At 42.5% G+C, this 17,650-nt stretch overlaps 1 long non-coding RNA gene across 1 annotated transcript; it reads right to left on the reverse strand.

The window, feature by feature from the left end:
- Positions 1-3,929: 3,929 nt before the first annotated feature.
- LOC106581888 (uncharacterized) lies at positions 3,930-13,260 on the reverse strand. The gene is made up of 5 exons (XR_001323187.3): positions 12,975-13,260; positions 5,602-5,728; positions 5,377-5,505; positions 4,925-5,061; positions 3,930-4,204 (listed from the first exon to the last, which is right to left on the reverse strand). It is a non-coding gene; the product is annotated as an uncharacterized LOC106581888 (long non-coding RNA).
- Between the last annotated feature and the right edge of the window lie 4,390 nt (positions 13,261-17,650).

Consider the following 17,650-nt stretch of genomic DNA (forward strand, 5'->3'; position numbering starts at 1 on the left):
CACACACCATGTAGTTTTGCCATACAATAATGTTCTTCATTTGGGTAGAGTCAAAACATTGTTACACAGGAACAAGTGTAACATATTTGAAGGGCTGAAGGTCACTCTACTAAGGAAATGGACTAATGACTGTCATTACTCAAGTAATAACTGTATTTCACTCATAAATAACTTTTCACAATTCCCAAAATGTAACATTTGAATTTAAAATAAATTGTTGTGACTGAATGAAAGCGTATCGGAAAGCGTTATTAACACCCAGCTTATACACTGTATATATTAATCATACAAATATATACAGATTTAGTGCAACAGTAGTTGAACTAAAAGCTAACAAGCACATACTGTACAGTAGGCAAAAAGCAGGCACAATATATTAAAACAAACTAAAAGTCAATTTCACAGAGCTATAGATAGTGACTTAAGAGCATATTTGCATTGTAATATGAAGAGAAAAGGGGTTACAACCGAAATGTGTCTTACACATTTAACCCGACCCTTCTGAATCAGAGAGAAACACATGGCTCATCCATCCATTGATCTATTAATTCACATGAACACAAACACATCGGCCGGAGGGATGTGCTTCCTCCTGTAACTTCTCACACTACATAGAAGAGCAGATACTTATCCACTATTGTTCAATGGATAAAAGACATGCTAGCACCAGTCTAACTGCGGGGGATTCTGTTCCTGGCAGCTGATACACTGTGGTCTGTAGGAAAGTTGATATCAAACACATGATAGGACTTGAAGAATACATCCAGTGCCCCAAGCAATGTACAGTGCATTCGAAAGTATTCAGATCCTTCGACTTTTTCCACATTTTGTTTACGTTACAGCATTATTCTAAAATTGATTAAATAAAAAATTGTCCTCATCTATCTTCACACAATACCCCATAACGACAAAACTAAAACAGGTTGTTTTTGCAAAATCAAATAATTATAAATACTTATTTACATAAGAATTCAGCCCCTTTGCTATGAGCCTCAAAATTGAGCTCAGGTGCATTCTGTTTCCATTGATCATCCTTGAGATGTTTCTACAACTTGATTGGAGTCCACCTGTGGTAAATTCAATTGATTGGACATGATTTTGAAAGGCACACACCTGTCTATATAAGGTCCCACAGTTGACAGAGAATGTCAGAGCAAAAACCAAGCCATGAGATCAAAGGAATTGTCCGTAGAGCTTTGAGACAGGATTGTGTTGAGGCACAGATCTGGGAAAGGGTACCAAAGCATTTCTGCAGCACTGAAGGTCCCCAAGAACACAGTGGCCTCCATCATTCTTAAATGGAAGAAGTTTGGAACCACCAAGACTCTTCCTAGAGCTAGCCACCCGGCCAAACTGAGCAATCGGGGGACACGGGTCTTGATCAAGAAACGATAGTCACTATGAAAGAGCTCCAGAGTTCCTCTGTGGAGATGAGAGAACCTTCCAGAAGGACAACCATCTCTGCAGCACTCCACCAATCAGGCCTTTATGGAACAGTGGCCCGATGGAAGCCACTCCTCAGTAAAAGGCACATGACAGCCCGCTTGGAGTTTGCCAAAAGGCACATAAAGGACTCTCAGACCATGAGAAACAAGATTCTCTGGTCTGATGAAAACAAGATCGAACTCTTTGGCCTGAATGCCAATCGTCACGTCTGGAGAAAACCTGGCACCATCCCTATGGGGAAGCATGGTGTTAGCAGTATCATGCTGTGGGGATGTTTTTCAGCGACAGGGACTGGGAGACTAGTCAGGATCGAGGGAAAGATGACTGGAACAAAGTACAGAGAGGTCCTTGATGAAAACCTACTCCAGAGCGCTCAGAACCTCAGACTGGGTCGAAGGTTCACCTTCCAACAGAACAACTACCCTAAGCACACAGCCAAGACAAAGCAGTAATGGCTTTAGGACAAGTCTCTGAATGTCCTTAAGTGGCCCAGCCAGAGCCTGGACTTAAACCTGATCGAACATCTCTGGAGAGAGCTAAACAATAGCTATGCAGAGACACTCCCCATGCAACCTGAAAGAGCTTAAGAGGATCTGCAGAGAAGAATGGGAGAAACTTCCCAAATACAGGTGTTCCAAGGTTGTAGTGTCATACCCCAGAAGACTCGAGGCTGTAATCGATGCCAAAGGTACTACAACAAAGTACTGAGTAAAGGGTCTGAATACTAATTTAACTGTGATATTTAATTTTTCTATATGCAGTACCAGTCAAAAGTTTGGACACACCTATTCATTCAAGGGATTTTCTTTATTTTCTATTTCCTACATTGTAGAATAGTGAAGACATCAAAACTATGAAATAACACACATGGAAACATGCAGTAACAAAAAAAGTGTTAAACAAATCAAAATATATTTTAGATTTTAGATTCTTCAATGTAGCCACCCTTTGCACACTCTTGGCATTCTCTCAACCAGCTTCACCTGGAATGCTATTCCAACAGTCTTGAAGGAGTTGTAAAAAATAAAGAAAAACCCTTGAATGAGTACATGTCTAAACTTTTGACTGGTCATGTATAAATTTGCAAAAATTTCAAAAAACCTGTTTTGCTTTGTCATTATGCGTTATTGACATTTTAGACATTTTAGACATTTTAGTCATTTAGCAGACGCTCTTATCCAGAGCGACTTACAAATTGGTGCATTCACCTATAATATCCAATGGAACAACCACTTTACAATAGTGCATCTAAATCTTTTAAGGGGGGGGTTAGAAGGATTACTTTATCCTATCCCAGGTATTCCTTGAAGAGGTGGGGTTTCAGGTGTCTCCGGAAGGTGGTGATTGACTCCGCTGTCCTGGCGTCGTGAGGGAGCTTGTTCCACCATTGGGGTGCCAGAGCAGCGAACAGTTTTGACTGGGCTGAGCGGGAACTGTGCTTCCTCAGAGGTAGGGAGGCGAGCAGGCCAGAGGTGGATGAAGGGAGTGCCCTTGTTTGGGTGTAGGGCCTGATCAGAGCCTGAAGGTACGGAGGTGCCGTTCCCCTCACAGCTCCGTAGGCAAGCACCATGGTCTTGTAGCGGATGCGAGCTTCGACTGGAAGCCAGTGGAGAGAGCGGAGGAGCGGGGTGACGTGAGAGAACTTGGGAAGGTTGAACACCAGACGGGCTGCGGCGTTCTGGATGAGTTGTAGGGGTTTAATGGCACAGGCAGGGAGCCCAGCCAACAGCGAGTTGCAGTAATCCAGACGGGAGATGACAAGTGCCTGGATTAGGACCTGCGCCGCTTCCTGTGTGAGGCAGGGTCGTACTCTGCGAATGTTGTAGAGCATGAACCTACAGGATCGGGTCACCGCCTTGATGTTGGTGGAGAACGACAGGGTGTTGTCCAGGGTCACGCCAAGGCTCTTAGCACTCTGGGAGGAGGACACAAGGGAGTTGTCAACCGTGATGGCGAGATCATGGAACGGGCAGTCCTTCCCCGGGAGGAAGAGCAGCTCCGTCTTGCCGAGGTTCAGCTTGAGGTGGTGATCCGTCATCCACACTGATATGTCTGCCAGACATGCAGAGATGCGATTCGCCACCTGGTTGTCAGAAGGGGGAAAGGAGAAGATTAATTGTGTGTCATCTGCATAGCAATGATATGAGAGACCATGTGAGGATATGACAGAGCCAAGTGACTTGGTGTATAGCGAGAATAGGAGTGGGCCAAGAACAGAGCCCTGGGGGACACCAGTGGTGAGAGCACGTGGTGCGGAGACAGATTCTCGCCACGCCACCTGGTAGGAGCGACCTGTCAGGTAGGACGCAATCCAAGCGTGCGCGGTGCCGGAGATGCCCAGCTCGGAGAGGGTGGAGAGGAGGATCTGATGGTTCACGGTATCAAAGGCAGCAGATAGGTCTAGAAGGATGAGAGCAGAGGAGAGAGAGTTAGCTTTAGCAGTGCGGAGAGCCTCCGTGACACAGAGAAGAGCAGTCTCAGTTGAATGCCCAGTCTTGAAACCTGACTGATTAGGATCAAGAAGGTCATTCTGAGAGAGATAGCAAGAGAGCTGGCCAAGCACGGCGCGTTCAAGAGTTTTGGAGAGAAAGGAAAGAAGGGATACTGGCCTGTAGTTGTTGACATCGGAGGGATCGAGTGTAGGTTTTTTCAGAAGGGGTGCAACTCTCGCTCTCTTGAAGACGGAAGGGACGTAGCCAGCGGTCAAGGATGCGTTGATGAGCGAGGTGATGTAGGGGAGAAGGTCTCCAGAAATGGTCTGGAGAAGAGAGGAGGGGATAGGGTCAAGTGGGCAGGTTGTTGGGCGGCCGGCCGTCACAAGACGCGAGATTTCATCTGGAGAGAGAGGGGAGAAAGAGGTCAAAGCACAGGGTAGGGCAGTGTGAGCAGGACCAGCAGTGTCGTTTGACTTAGCAAGCGAGGATCGGATGTCGTCAACCTTCTTTTCAAAATGGTTGACGAAGTCATCCGCAGAGAGGGAGGAGGGGGGGGGGGAGGGGGAGGAGGATTCAGGAGGGAGGAGAAGGTAGCAAAGAGCTTCCTAGGGTTAGAGGCAGATGCTTGGAGTTTAGAGTGGTAGAAAGTGGCTTTAGCAGCAGAGACAGAAGAGGAAAATGTAGAGAGGAGGGAGTGAAAGGATGCCAGGTCCGCAGGGAGGCGAGTTTTCCTCCATTTCCGCTCGGCTGCCCGGAGCCCTGTTCTGTGAGCTCGCAGTGAGTCGTCGAGCCACGGAGCAGGAGGGGAGGACCGAGCCGGCCTGGAGGATAGGGGACAGAGGAAATCAAAGGATGCAGAGAGGGAGGAGAGGAGGGTTGAGGAGGCAGAATCAGGAGATAGGTTGGAGAAGGTTTGAGCAGAGGGAAGAGATGATAGTGAGTATTGTGTGTAGATTGATGAGGAAAAACATGTATTTAATCCATTTAGAATAAGACTGTAACTTAAACAATTGTGGAAAAAGTCATTGGGTCTGAATACTTACCGAATGCACTCTACCTTGCTCCAATACCTGTCCACTAATGACTGTAAAACCTGTGGTCAGTCCCCAAGAGCCAACATACATCTGTAGGATCTGGTCACCTCCGCCTGGCTCAGGTACTCAACCATGTTGGTCCCAACCTGTTAGAAAGAAATCATTTGATTTTAGAATATGAGGACTTGTGCAAAGAATGGAGGCACACTGACAATGCCATCACAAACAATTTATTTTGTATACTATATAGCCATTTGCACATCAATAAAAACATTAAAACCCTGTTTGATGCCTACTGTACATCTTCCATTCATTTGGGGTTGAGGTTCATTTACACAACAATGCTTTGGAGTTTGCAGTTAACCGAGTTTGGAATGCTGTTCCTTTCATTCAAGGTTTACAAATGCTATCATCTAATTTCCCCATCAATCTCCCTATGCCTATCCACTATTTAAACTTACAGGCTGCAAGTCAATGAAGGACTTTCTGGTTTCTTCGAAGGTGGGTCAGAAGGTCTTCCTGCCTATCTTGTAGACTGGTGTTGGGAGGACCACTGGCAGATGTCTTAAAGTGATTACACCATTTTGTATCTGGATAGAAGAATGTTTACTGAATAACTTGTTTGTTTCAGGCTAAAAATGAATGAGCATGTGAGGCACCACCAACAGGTTCATTTCAAACTATACCTGCAGAACATCTTGGGCATGCTTCTCTTGGCTGGCGATGTGAAGTTTTGTCCTTGGAGACGGCGATCCAGTTCTCAGTGAGTTTCCCCGAGCAGTCCGGGTTTAAAATGGAGAAGTCCTGAGCAATCTGTGGTAAAGCAGACAAACAATGACTTTACCATTGCAGTTAATCATTAGTCTGTATCATATTGAATCATTTATTTCAACTGTGAAATCTGATGTGAAAATGTTTATCCACATGTTAAAGGTTAAGTGATTAGGTGAAAATCCACATGTTAAATAAACACATGGTTTCACAAGTGAATCTACACATCTTGGACATTTTTGAGACATTAAGTATTCTACATTTATTCCACATCACTTTTTTTCTTAGCTTTTAAACTGATTATCAAATACCCCATAGTAGGTCTTGATTCTCATAAACCTTGCAGCATAAATATGTATCAAAGCATTTTCCCATCCACTGTTTTAAGGTAAACAGCTTTCAGTAACCCCTCTCAAATTCATAGACAGAACTATGGATGCAAGAAGTGACCAACCATGATATCAAAATGATAGTTTTAACCATGTTTGGAGGCAATACTTTGGGTTCTGTTAGGGTATGACAGTTGAACTAAGCTCATCAAGCATTTGTAAGTTATATTAAGCAAGAATCAATGTGTACAAACATTTTAGGTAGCAACTACAAATCGCCCCTTTAAAAGTTCTCTGCACCTTTGATTATGTAGTGTAAGTATATGCCCTAAGCGGTTCCTGATTGGGTATGTAGTGTATTACAGTTATGCTAAACTCGTGTTGATGGATTGGTGTTGTGTGCATCTCCCAGTAACTTCTATCCATACTGCACCTGCCTGTCAACTTTACAATCCCTCCCTTGGTTGTATCCCTTATTATTTTTCTACATTCTTCAAGAATCAATGGCTATATATCTTGAAAAGATATGAGCAGCCATTTGAACAGCAGGAAATATCCCACATTGGGACTTTAACCATGAGGGGGTAAACCTAAAACGGAACGTAGATCATTGTCTAGGGGAAAATATTTCCTTGCACCACAAACGAACCACTGGTCCCATAGTGTGATATTTGGCAATAGGCGAAAAGCGAAACTCACAGCCCAGAGAACAAAACAAGAAAGAGCAGGTCAATTCCACTCCATGATGTCATGAATGATGAATGTGTATCTGGTTAATCTGATGGCGCAAGCCAAGTTTAAAAGCATACATTTGGTTCAAATAAAGTCAAAATACGATTTAATGTTGTTTGGCAGATGAGGGGAAAGAAATATGGTTGTATTACAATATGGTGGCTGATTCACAGATCCAGGCAAAAACATATTGAGCGAGGTTTCCAGTACGACCTTACAATGACCGAAGAACCCATGATGCAGCACACAAGGCTCACACATTTGATGCATCCCGCTGGTCTTCAAAGTGAGTTAGACCACATCAGAAGCCTTCGGAGGATGACCAGCGGGTTGAGCAAATGGTCCATGAATCAAACAGCCCAAATAGACCATTCAGTCTGGGTCCACCTCGGGTTCTAGAAAGCAGTATTTTTCTGTTTCTGAGGAAACTCAGGACTCAGGCCGCTTGAAGGAGAAGCTTTTGTAGTATCCTGTTGAGAGTATGTCATTGTGATTAAATGGTACATAGATGTAGGATCTTAATTTTATCTATTTTGTTGATGAAAATGTTCCTTCTTGTAGTGTATTCAGGGTTTGACATGGCAATTAAAGTTTGTAATATCCACTTTAAAATTTCAGACTTGATTTTGCCTGAATGTAAATGTATCAAACCCTACAAAAATTGTCCATTAATTATAATCCACATAATAATTCACATTTCATGTTACTGCAGGATTCTCTTCCTGCTTTAGCAAACTGGCTTAAATTAAGAACCTACATCTGTAAGTTCACATACAGGTCACTTTCACATGTCTTCTCTGTATAACAGAGTGGGCCTGGAACCCACAACCTTCTGGCCAACATCACACACCACTCAAAGCCAATTGTATTAGCCTATAGAGCAAGACACTATTCTTTCACCCCCTGAGCAACAATTGGCATTCAGATCTCAGGGAGGGAACACATCGGTATACTCCAGCCAACATGTTACAGGTTTCACATCCACTACACACACCTGCATATACTATATGCACACTCTAAAAAATGCTGTGTTAAAAACAACCCAAATTGGGATATTTGGTAACCCAGCGCTGAGTAAATATTGGACAGAACACACTGGGTATTTTGACCCAGCCAGTTGGGTTGAGTGAATAACCCAACAAGTTGGGTTGTTGGGATTACCAAACATGGGTTAATTTAACCAGCAATTGGGTATTTTTTACTCTCATGCTGGGTTGAGATGGGTGTTCTTGAATGTAATCCTTAGGTTATTTTCATGAGGCTTGGATTATTAGGGTTGTGGCTTTCAGCTAGATCTGATTGACCACCCAGTAGAGTAAATGTCATCGCTGTTCATCAAAAGTTTACACACTACGATTAAAAAAATTATTGGCCATTTTACACATTGTATAATATTTAGATGATCTATTACATATTATAGTAAGGTATACCATCTTATTGTATCCCTATAATGGGATTTACAAAGGCTTTTAGGGAACTCATACACTTCTGTGAGCCTCAATGAAGCTACATCGGTCACGTTACCTCCCTGATATCTGAATGTTAATCTGTATTCATTGGGTATGGATCATGGATCAAACAGAGCAGGGTAGCATGTTGTTAAGCTCGGGTATAATGGGTAGCATGGTGGTATGAGCTATTCATCCCTCATCATAGCTGCTGTGGGTGGTCCTTATCTCCCTGATATGTGACCCTCCCTTGTAACCTTGAACCAATTCAAGGCTGCTGGATTTATTGTGTTCTCCTTCGTTCTCCCCCTCTATCTTTCTCCTCGTAATTCTTCCCTTTCTCCTTTCTCCTCTCTTCTTCCTCCATCCCTCTCTCTCTTCCTCAGATTTCCCTTTCTCCCTCTCCATTGTCCCTTCTCCCTCCTTCTCCATCCCCTTCTCTCTGTCTTTATTTCTCCTTCTTCTACTTGTTATCTTGGTCAGGCATTGACTTGGCCACTACCACCCCCTACCTCCCTATTTTTCTGTTTTGTTCCTTTCTCCCTCCTTCTCTTTGCCTTTTGGCAGCCTCCATCCCTCAGCAACCCCATCATCTCGGTGTCATTTGCGCATCGTGACCTGCTATTGGAAACGGATATCCAAACAAAGCACAACCTATCATCTTTACATCAGGCTAATGGGAGTATCAGAGGGGTGTTTCCAATAACAGAGCCACAGCACCAGGCGGCCACAAGGGTTCAGAGCGGGGACGGATAGACCGCAGAGAGAGAGAGAGAGAGAGAGAGAGAGAGAGAGAGGGGAGGAGTGGAGAGAGAGAAGAGGAGAGAGAGGAGGGGGGTTGGGAGTAGATAGAAAGGAGGGGGGGGGGGGGGGGGTGGAGAAAAAACTGCCTGAGGAAGCAATGGGGAGAGTGAGAGACACCGAGATCCACAGAAAGCTGGAGGCAGACAGCACTGTCTGCTCCTCCCTAACCCGTACCAAACCCCTTGATTAACACGAGGGAACGATAGTTCACAGACCTCTGTGCTAACGACTGGAGCTTATGGAGAGCTGCCACAGAAGTTTGATAACATTGAGTAGGAGAAACAGGCACGCAGACTTCCCATGCTCGCTGCAAGAGCATTTGAAAAACTATGTACATTATGTATTATGTTCTTGAAAACATTATAGCCCGACTCCCCGATTCCAAGGGAACAACGGCTGAGTGCATTGCTGGTCACTCATCCCAATTAAAATGCATTATTTAGTCCAGATATTTGTGTACTTTGGTTAAATGCACGTATTGGCTGCTTGCTTCGGTTAAGTGCACGTATTGTCGACAGACTTTGGGTTACATGTTCCACATGGCAAACAACACTGAACTTGGCAAAAGATACTGGTATAAATACCCACTTTATAATGCACTTTAACCTCATTCATAACAACTTATGAGCTATGTATAATAATACATTATAACACAAGACATGGGGGCTACAACACAAAGGGGATTTGACATTCACACTGAATTGTGTCATCATGGAGTTAGAACATTACATGTTCGTATGACTGTTCATCTTCGGGACAAAGACACTTGTGTGTGTGATGTTTATTGTGTGAGAAAGAGAAACAAAACAGCATGATTCCATCTGGTATAACCTACCACCTGGATATGGACAGTAGTCATGGGAGAAATATCTCCATTAAGCCAATGGATATAATGTTTCTCTCTACTTACCCCAACTCCATCACTGCTTTCCTCCTTTCCTCCTTTCCTCCCTCCTCACCCCTCACTACAAAATCAGTGGGCTGGATTGGCACTTATTTGGGCTTCCTCCATGTTTCTTGTGTGCTTTGCCCCTATGGGCTGTCTCTCTATCGATGCAGGTCGCATTCACCGGGACTACAGAACCTTTCAGAGGACTAGCCTTTTGCACATGGTGAACGAAAGAGAGAGGAAAGGGGGAGAGAGAAGGAATGCGGGAGAGGGATAGAGGGAGAGAAATAAAGAGAGGGAAAGGGGGGAGAGAGAGAAAGGTGAAGGAGAGGAAAAAAGAGAGGGAGGAAGAGGGAGAAAAAGAGAGAGGGCGGGGGAGAAAGAGATTGCTTTCAATCGCATCCTGCGTTGCAGCCAGCATTGTCTCCTGCTGCCTCAGCTCGGAGTGCAATGAAATGGCTAGTGTCATAAAGGCCTATACAAACAATGGGCCCATTCACCCCATCGGAGTCTCTGTCAGGGCCGAGAACATACAATACTTCTGATTCAGTACATTTGCTGCTTCGTTCTCAATGTGCCTCTTACTTACAGTATGCTACTTTCCCTCATGCCACTTCTTCCACAGAGAGAAATGCCTAGTTTAAACCCAAAAACGTTGTCGTTGTTTCTGTCCTGATCATATGCAAGCAGAAGGGAGTTAAAAAGTAAAGATGATCATAATTAAATATCATTTTGATCATCTGAATTCTAACATCACATATCATTATTTTTTTTTGAACATATGTTTAGTTTCTACATATTCTATGGAAAATATATATTAAAAGAGCACAGATGAGCAAGTGTTGTAGAAAAATAGATTTTAGCTGGGCAGGTATCCAGTATATCCAGTCTGTTTTTCTTTGGGACAGGTATATTTGATATTACCTCACTGTCTTACTTAAATTTCACTTCATGTTCTTCAATTTTATTATTGTTGTTCCCATATTATTTTATACTTTCGCTGAAGGGGTGTGCTTGCTCAAGTAAATGGAAAAAACACCTCAAGCAATTATCTACAAAGTGCAATGTGTTCGGGGTGGGTGGGAGGAGAGGGAGGGGGTTCCTAACAGACTGACATTTGGACTCATGCCCAAGGGCCTATCTCCTTTTCTATCCCTCTCCCTGCCTGTCTCCTGTAACAGCTACAACAGCAACCAGGTTTCCACTCCCGACCTCTGAACCACTCCCCAGCTGGATCTCCAGACATTTTTTTTTCTTCATTTTGATTACGATCATCTCTTTTTTGGTTCCAGGCGTAAATTTTGGGCTCCCCAGGAAATGGATGTAGCATGTGTGAGGGATTGGTGCTGCTCTCACCAGCCGCCAGTCATTGGTCCAGAGTGGCGAATCTATCCAACAGCAGGCCAAGGGAGAGCCCAGTCCTGCCCACATCTGCCTGCAGTCAAGCCCCCCTCTCCTGCTCCTCCCCCTCACCTACGTCGTCAATACTTGGGATGTGTTCAGAATGCTTTAAATGTTAAATGAGCTCTAGAAAAACAGTCACAGTGTTGAATTGAACACCTAGTTGCAGAATGTTGTCAGTATGGCAGCTGAAAGTGTATTTGACTGTACTTTAATCTCACTGATAACTTCAAAAATGTTGAAGTCCTCTTATTCAGAATGAACTGTTCAAATGTTTAACAGCATTACACACTCTGAATGCACCTCTGGCCACAGATGGCTACTACCCCCAGGCCGTTAACCGTCACATATCAGCCAGAGCAAATAAGGTTGTTTGAACTTCTAACACAACTTGTAAAGATAGTCAGTCCATGCTTAAACAAGTCCATGAGGGGGGATCTGCTTTTGACGGTCTATTCTCCAACTGGGGCTTGCTTGCCTTTGGCCATGCTCAGGCATTGAATTATTGTAGAAAGTCCTTGAGTTTCCCCAAACTGACAATGGTTGAATTCATGATCATAATTCATAATCCTCTAAACTCCAAATGGAGACCTTGGGCAACAGACAAATCCTCACATTGGTGTATGCAGTTGGAGGTCAAGTTTCTTTAAAAAAAAAGAAAGACACTGCAAGGCTTGCACAATAACAAAAACAGAAGCCTAGAGCAAATGAGCAATAAACCATATCAGCTGAATAACCGTTGGTTACTGTTGCTCTCTGTCCAAACCAGTAGATCTCAAATGGCTGCCTAGTCCTTGCCAACACGGGCTGTAGGCTACTCCAAACCCTTCAATTATCCCTGAAACACATTCTCGCCTCATGTTGTTTTGACTTTTGTCCGATTCTGTCAGACGGCCATGAAATGAATGGTCATTCATTGGAACTCAAATTAAACACTGGTTGTGTTGAACTCTGCTCCAGTAAACATGTTGGAGTACACCAAAATCATAGGAACAAACCTTGGGTTGGTACTATAGTGCACTGTACATCTCCCAGTGAAGTTTTTAGTTTTGTAACTATTTTCTGTCTCCCTTTGTTCAGAAGGGGAATTCAGTCATCGTGGAATTGTTGCATTGAGCATCTCGCTGTAAATATGTATTTATTTTATTTAACCTTATGTTTAACCTCTCCAGAGTGGTGCAGTGGTCTAAGGCACTGCATCTCAGTGCTGGAGGTGTCCCTATAGACCCTGGTTCGATCCAAGGCTGTATCACAACCGGCTGGGATTGGGAGTCCCATAGGGCAGTGCACAATTGGCATAGTGTCATTAGGGTTTGGCTAGGGTAGGCTGTCATTGTAAATAAGAATTTGTTCTTAACTGATTTGCCTAGTTAAATAAATATATGTAATATGTTCCAATTACTACCTTTTGGCATGAAGAGATTACTTTTACGGGAGAGTGGGGTAAGTTGAGCCATTTTTTACATTCAGCGTCACTCCGTCAAGGGAAATACTGTGCATTCGGAAAGTATTCAGATCCATTGACTTTTTCCACATTTTGTTACATTACAGTCTTATTTTAAAATTGATTAAATTGTTTTTTTCCCCATAATGACAAAGCAAAAACAGGTTTTTAGAAATTGTTGCTAATTTATTAAAAATGTAAACAGAAATATAGTATTTACATAAGTATTCAGACCCTTTACCTTGTTGAAGCACCTTTGGCAGCAATTACAGCCTCGAGTCTTCTTGGCTACTTCCATACGCTTGGCACACCTGTATTTGTGGAGTTTATCCCATTCTTCTCTGCAGATCCTCTCAAACTCTGTCAGGTTGGGAGAACAGCTATTGGATCGCTGCACAGCTATTTTCAGGTCTCTCCAGAGATGTTTGATCGGGTTAAAGTCCAGGCTATTGCTGGCCCACTCATGGACAGTCAGAGACTTGTTTGCTTAGGGTTGATGTCCTGTTGGAAGGTGAACCTTCAACCAGGTCTGAGGTCTTGAGCACTCTGGAGCAGGTTTTCATCAAGGATCTCTCTGTACTTTGCTCTGTTTATCTTTCCCTCAATCCTGATTAGTCTCCCAGTCCCTGCCGCAGAAAAACTTCCCCACAGCATGATGCTGCCACCACCATGCTTCACCATAGGGATGGTATTGGCCAGGTGATAAGCAGTGCCTGGTTTCCTCCAAACGTGACGCTTGGCATTCAGGCCAAAGGGTTCAATCTTGGTTTCATCAGACCAGAGAATCTTGTCTGAGAGTCCTTTAGGTGCCTTTTGGCAAACTCCAAGCAGGATGTCATGTGCCTTTTACTGAGGAAAAAGGCCACTCTACCATAAGGCCTGATTGGTGGAGTGCGGCAGAGATGGTTGTCCTTCTGGAAGGTGCTCCTATCTCAACAGAGGAACTCTGGAGCTTTGTCAGAGTGACCATCGGGTTCTTTATCACTTCCCTGACCAAGGCCCATCTCCCCCGATTGCTCAGTTTGGCCGGGCGGCCAGCACTAGGAAGAGTCTTGTTGGTTCCAAACTTCTTCCATTTAAGAAAGATGGAGGCCATTGTGTTCTTGGGGACCCCCAAGCAAGTTGTACAAACATCTCAAGGATCATCAATGGACACAGGATGCACGTGAGCTCAATTTCAAGTCTCATAGAAATAAGGTATTTCTGTTTTTTATTTTTAATAAAACATTTTGCTTTGTCAATATGGGCTATTGTGTGTAGATTGATGAGGGAAAAAATGATTTAATCCATTTTAGAATAATTGTGTTACATAACAAAACGTAGAAAAAGTGAAGGGGTCTGAATAATTTATGAATGCACTGTATAGTATAATTTCTAACAAAGATATCTACATATATTTCAGGATGTTGAAATAATCTGAATTAATGTAAACATTACATTAAAGTGGTCTCTTGGCACACCTTACCCTAGGTATAGGGTAAGATGTGTCACAGGACAGGGTAAGTTAAGCCACCTTCAAACTTCTGTTCTGAATAAAATACTACCACTGACTTTTTAAGACCGTAACTATCTTTATTTTCCAAACATAATTCAACACAATCACAATAGATTTTTGCCTTTTAATCACCATGGCAGGCATTGTTGTCACCTTAGCTTGTTACAATACTTTTAAGTGATAGGAAGTACAAGCACCACCACCAATCAGCTTACACCACTGTGCACACACCCATCATTGTTATGACAAATAGTATAGCAATGTCAGAAAAAGACTACTGTTTGAACACACACAAATCTGATTTGGTCACTTGTAACTTGTTGTTTGGACAGTCAGTATTGCAAAACTGATATGGACAGAAAGCTTAAATTCTTGTTAATCTAACTGCACAGTCCAATTTACAGTAGCTATTACAGTGAAGGAATACCATGCTATTGTTTGAGGAGAGTACACAATTATGAACTTGAAAATGTATGAATAAACCAATCAGGCACATTTGGGCAGTCTTGATACAACATTTTGAACATATATGCAATTGGTCATTGGATCAGTCTAAAACTTTGCACATACACTCCTGCCATCCATTGGCCAAAGTCTAGATTGCACCTCGGCTGGAATAATACATTATGGCCTTTCTCTTGCATTTCAAAGATGATGGTACAAAAAAAAAGATATGCATTTTTTTCTTTGTATTATCTTTAACCAGATCTAATGTGTTATATTCTCCTACATTCATTTCAAATGGTATCAATGATGTGCATATCCTTGCTTCAGATCCTGAGCTACAGGCAGTTAGATTTGGGTATGTCATTTTAGGTGAAAATTGAAAAAAAAGGTGCAGATCCTTAATTGTTATTTTGTCTAAATAGGCCTCATTTGTTATGCAGTTATGCAGCCATTCATTCACTGATTCCATTCATTTATATGATTATTCATTGACAGTTCTTTGATAGGGTTGCTTTTGAATGCCAGAGCATGGTTTTACTAGTTTGACTCCAGGTTCTGACATTTATCCACGTTTGTTTTTTACAAAATCATTAAAACAATATACTAAGTTGTTCAAATAAGATGCTAAGTCGGTTAAAGTTGTTTGGACCAGATAATTCCAAAAGTAAACTTTTAATATTTTTTTCTGCCTTGGGCTTCTTTGCCTAACAAACGCTTTGTACTTTTTAAAACAGTTTTAACATAGGACAGGCCTTGTTGTTACCTCATATTCCAGCAATAATGCCTTGCATTACATCTGAGAAGACATTTTTTTTTTTTGCTCAACTAGCTATTGCCTCACTTTCCCCATGGTCATTGGCTAAATTTACCCAAAGGAAAATATTCTGACTATATTATTCCACACAACTACAAAGATGCACTTTCATGCTAGGTTTAGGACCTCATAAAATCTTTTTTTTTTGGACGTAACTTGCGTACCACTTTTTACATGTTTCTTTCTTCGCAGACTCCATGAAATGATGACCTATTCGTAAATATTTGGTCTAATGATTCGTTTTGTCTATGGTTTCCTAAAAACAAAGGAACTCAACTTACCTCTTTGACTCAACTTACCCCACTCTCCCCTACATTGTGAACAGTGGTAGATATACACTGAATGTACAAAACATGAATAACACCTTCCTAATATTGAGTTGCACCCCCTTTTGCCCTCAGACCAGCCTCAATTCATCAGGGCATGGACTTTGGGTGGTGGACCATTCTTGATGCACATGGGAAAATGTTGTTCGTTAAAAACCCAGCAGCATTGCAGTTCTTGACACAAACCGGTGCACCTGCCATTTCCATACGCCATTCAAAGGCACTTACATTTTTTTGTCTAGCCCATTCACCCTCTGAATGGCACAAATACACAATCCATGTCTCCATTGTCACAAGACTTAAAAATACTCCTTAAACCTGTCTCCTCCCCTTCATCTACACTGATTGAAGTGGATCTAACAAGGATCCTAGCTTTCACCTGGATTAATCTGGTCAGTCTGTCATGCAAAGAGCAGGTGTTCCTAATGTTTTGTACAGTCAGTGTATGATGACTCTCTGTGGTATAGCTAAATTGAAATGGAGGTAAATCACTAAAAACTATTTTGAATATGTATGTCAAAGCCTTCTTTGTATTATTACTGCAGTTGGTGTAACTTAAAACCGATCCCTGAGTACGCTAGTCAGGTTTAAACACATAACACATAACAGCAAAGACACTGAATGCTCAAAAGGCGGGAACCTGATCCTGAATTGAGCGGAGTGGGGTCAACTGCGCACCTGTCATGGACAGGGGTTGACTAACCCCCCCCCTACACCTTATCTGGGCCCTACACATTAAATAAAGTATCAGCTTGAGCAAACGTTACATAAAACGCAAGAACACTGCACAGCTTTGTCTGCGGAGTGGAGGCTTGCATTGCTGGAAATAAGTACTTTTCAACCCATCTAGTCGAAGCATACAAAGGCAATATTCTTTGTGGTGCATAGCCCAACCGCCCAACCCATTACTGGGACCAACCAATTTAACAAACTGATCTTGATGACATAGCTCCCAACTCGTTTAATTTTTTTAGGGATTATTCTTTTCTTTCTTCCTCCGAATCCAATCACAGGAAATTAAACGTGAAACCCACAGTACATTTTATTGGGAGTAGGTTCAGCCCCAAATCCTCGGCCAACTCCTGGAGATGATAGCCCTAAATCTAACATCAGAACTCCCAGACTAAAAGGCCATTTAAAGTATGGGTGCGCCACATTTCCCACTGCAAGTACACACTTCCAGGGCTAGTAAATGTCAGGTTAATCCATTTCCTGTTGCTGCTCTCTTTAACAGGGGTTATTAAAATATTAATAGGCTTCTCAACAAAATAAACCCAGATAAAAAACAGGCCCAGGAATTTTTGTTGATAGATCCTTCTCCACTAGTTACGTTCTGCTGAAAGGATCTGGTGCATCTGTTCCAAAAAGAGAGAGCGAGAGAGAGGGACAAAGAAGTGACAGAAAAACAAAGGGCCTATCAAAATAAAGGTACATTACCTACCCTCCCTTTTCTCCATGCCCTATTGGCGATGTTTGATCATCTGACTTTCTACCAGGTGTATTAGACTCACTGGCCTACTTGTAATGCACACACTGGCCCGCTGCTATGTGTTCATGTCTGAGAAATGGTTTAGAATATGTTATTTTATACACAATATATTTTGGATTCCACATTTCGCTTTAAAATTCAAGTAGCCCCTAAGAACTATCCATGAAGTGCCAGCATTGGGCTAAAAAATGCTATAGAAAATTAAAAGTGTTGTAAAGCTACAGTTCAATCCCTCTCATAAGAAGAGCTCTGGAGCTAGTAATGGCTTAAATTTGATCCATGGTGAGGATGATTTCTCTGGTGCTGATTAATGTGAATGACTTCAATCGCCCTGTCAGACGAACAC

The sequence above is a fragment of the Salmo salar genome, chromosome 21 (genome assembly GCF_965601325.2).
Source record: "Salmo salar chromosome 21, fSalSal1, whole genome shotgun sequence".
Taxonomy (NCBI): Eukaryota; Metazoa; Chordata; class Actinopteri; order Salmoniformes; family Salmonidae; genus Salmo; species Salmo salar.